The sequence below is a fragment of the Phocoena sinus genome, chromosome 11 (assembly GCF_008692025.1).
Source record: "Phocoena sinus isolate mPhoSin1 chromosome 11, mPhoSin1.pri, whole genome shotgun sequence".
Classification (NCBI taxonomy): Eukaryota; Metazoa; Chordata; class Mammalia; order Artiodactyla; family Phocoenidae; genus Phocoena; species Phocoena sinus.
In genome coordinates, this window is record NC_045773.1 from 47,386,672 (window position 1) to 47,390,063 (window position 3,392).

General features: G+C 54.5%; 1 long non-coding RNA gene across 1 annotated transcript; it reads left to right on the forward strand.

Annotated features, from left to right (window-relative positions):
• Window positions 1-832: 832 nt before the first annotated feature.
• LOC116761792 lies at window positions 833-2,458 on the forward strand. Its single transcript, XR_004352108.1, has 2 exons — window positions 833-1,197; window positions 1,815-2,458. It is a non-coding gene; the product is annotated as an uncharacterized LOC116761792 (long non-coding RNA).
• The last annotated feature ends 934 nt before the right edge of the window (window positions 2,459-3,392 follow it).

Here is a 3,392-nt window from a genome sequence, read left to right on the forward strand (position 1 = left end):
TCAGTTGTGCAGTGGACCTTCATAAGCCTTTACGTAAGCAGGCTGGCACTGGCACATACAGTGCTTCTGTGTAAATCATGCAGAGAGACTCCTTCCTCGAGACACTATATATTCAGTTGCTGGGAAACTGTTACCGAGAAATGAGAGTATTAGGTTTAGATGGACACCATCCCCCCAGAGGAAGCAGCTCTGTCTGCAGGCAGGTTTAAAACTCAAAACCAAGCAAGCGGTCTGCATATCCTTTGTGTAGGAGGCTTCTTGAAGGTCCTCTCTTCTCTCAGGGCTCTTCTTTAAAAAAGAAAGAAATCTGCAAGTTCTCCAAGTGATGCTTGGGATCGCCATTCAAATAGTCCCAGGTGTGGTTTCCCCAGGAATGGCTGTGTCCTGGTTCAGAGCAAGGAGCCACACTGCCTGGGCTTGAATCCTGGCGGCTCCCCCCAGCTGTGGCACTTTAGGCAAGTTACTTAATGCCTCAGGATTTTTATCTGTAAAATGAAGTTAAGGAACAAATGCAAATGTACTTAAAACAATTAGCAGAGGGCCTGGCACACAGTAAAAGCTCAAGAATGCCCAATGGGACCGGCCCGAGTGGGATGTAGCCTTCACAGCATGGCGGGGAGACAGGACTTATACATGCTTTACCTGCTCCCGGGAAGTGAGGACTCTGCCCCTGATTTACTTATCCCTCATATCGAGTAATAAGTACTTGGCCCTCTGGGATTGAACTTCAAGCCTTGGTCACTGTGGGGGCAGTAAGAGACTGGTGTTCAATAGAAAATAACTGGATAGGAATTCGCATTTGACCTCGGCCCAAGGTCACATGGCTGGCAAGATGGCCAAATAGCTGTCTTCTAAGAGGTTGTTTCAGCTGTTAAATGGGTGTGCGCCCTGCTGAGGGTTAAGTGAAGCCCTGTGCAGGAAAGCTCTGAGGACCCCCAGGCTGTGGTGGCCCGGCTGCCAGCAGTAGCCATGACCCTGGCTGCTGTGAGGGGGTCTGCCGGTCATGCTGCCCAGGGCTGGCCGTGGCTGCAGTGACACTTTCTCCTGCAGGTGAACGTGGGCTTCTGCATCTTAGGCATTATTGTGATGGCTACCACCAATTCTCTGATGTGGACGTTCTTTAGCCGGGGCCTCAGTTTCTCCATGTCTTCAGCCATTGCATCTGTCACAGTGACTTTTTCAAATATCCTCAGCTCGGTGAGTAGTCTGAGCGTACAGTTTCTCTGTCCCAAACCTGGGCTCTGGGAGGGTTCTGGGTGGGTTGTCCTTGGGCAACCCCTGCTTCTACATAGGAGAAGGGCCAGGAACTGAAGCAGAGGTTGGGCTGTGTCTTGAGTCCCGGTGGCTGCTCCTCTAATCTCTAACTTGGAGGAATTCTCAAGTTAGATGGGGATGAAGTCCAACTGTCAAAAGCCTACTTGCTTGCTGCTCCTCAGGGGTCTGTGAACTCAGGCAGGAGATGCGGAGGGTCGAGGTTCTTCTCTCCCAGGTGGGGCTGAGCCATTCAGCCCTGCAGTCCAGGCGGGGAGGACTTGATGGACCAGCTGTGTGCTGGGCCTGGCTGCCGGCCTCTGCTGGGCTTTCTTGTGCACTTTGCTGGGTCCGATGCTGTGAGGAGGTACCCTCCCCACTTCTCCAGGTGAGATATGCTGAAGGTAACAGATGGGTTTCAGGCCCAAGACTTCCAGCTCCAGACCTTCCCTCCCACCCTAGGAGGGCACTCAGCCACAGGAGAGTCAGGTGGTGCCCACCCACTGTGGTCGCATCCTGTGGGTACGTGCCTGCCCAGCCTCACAGCTCTCTCTGTCCTGCAGGCCTTCCTGGGTTTTGTGTTGTATGGAGAGTGCCAGGAGGTCTTGTGGTGGGGAGGAGTCTTCCTCATCCTCTGCGGACTCACCCTGATCCACAGGGAGCTCCCACCACCCAGGAAGGCTCTTCCACACAAGCAGCAGTAGCATCAGCGGGCTGGGCGGACCCGCTGGAAAGACAGCGATGGCGGCTCAGGCTCGGGTTGGCGTGTGGGGACTGCTTCTCAGGGCGATCTGGGTGCGCAGCCTTCTGACCCTCGGCCAAAGAGAGATGCTTCCCAGGGAACCAGGCCTGTGACCGAGCAGCCTTGCGGGTGGACAGCTCCGGCTTCTGTCAGGGGAAGTACACCGCAGCAGTGTTCTGCCCGAAGCCTTCTCGGTCCGTCTGCTCGGTGCTGTTGATTCTCACGCTCCACAACCCACCCAGTGAGCCATGGCAGGTGTGGGAGACCCTGGGGTTGGTGGGCTTCCTGTATGGACTTCAGTCCTGTTGCCTAACAAAGGCCAGTCATGGAATTGTGGAATCAGTGACTGGTGGGGCTTTCGACAACTTCACACTGATATGTCAGGCCGTCAGCGTCATGCTTCTGGATTATGGCAAGAGAAGGAAAATTAGATTAATAAATACTTTTTTTGTAAGTTAAAACTGCCAGGTGTGGCATCTTAATTCTTTCCTACTTTTTTTCCTTTCCTAAGTTTTTGGAGTAAGAGCAGCCAGGGTGAGCTGCAATTCCCGGAGGGGGAGTTGAAACTCCTCCGCTTCCAGACCTGCGGCCTGACTGCTCTCTGCCTGCGTGGTTCCTTCCTGACTTCACGCAGGCTGGTGCTCTTCAAATTCAGGAGCATCTGTCCATTCTCTTGGTCCCAAGGAGAAAAGCTTGACCTCACTTTGGGGCCTAGTTTTATTTTACTTATTAGGAAAGGAAACTGGCCCAGAGGTTGCTCCCACCCCCTCATGTTACCTCTTCTGCCTTTTGGCCCCATGACTTTTTTGTATCTTACGCCATGTGAATCTAATTCCTAGTTCAAAACAGTCTGTTTGCTGCCTGCACCCTCTCCCCGTGCATAGCTTCAAGTGCGATGCTCACCTGCCCCAGTTCCCCGGGGCTCCCCTGGCTGTCTGACAGCCCTCCCAGCTCTCCTGAGCCTGACTGCCGGCCCCAGGAGGTCTCCTTTCACATCCCCTGCAGGAGGGAGGGCCTTCTTAGCCACGAGGCTGGGGGAGAGAAGGGTCATGTCCAGCGGGCCCCTCCTCCCCATGCACATAGCACCTTCATTGCTCTCCTCCATTACTCGTGGCAGTGGCCGGATGCTCTCCAGAGCTGTTCTGTGACTCCCAGTGACTTCGCTGTGGCGCAGCCCCCTCTCCAGCTGCTCCCTTGCTGCCTCCTTCCCTCCCCCACTCACCGTGCCTGAGTCACCCACACGTCTGCATCTCAGCAGTTCTCGAGGCCACCACAGCCAGTCGTGCCTCCATGCTTTTGTGCCTGCTTTTCCCTTTGCCTTGGATTCCCTCCTCCTTCCCCTGTCCCTGGAAAACTCCTTCATATCCAACAGGGCACAATTTGCTGTGCTTTCTGAGCT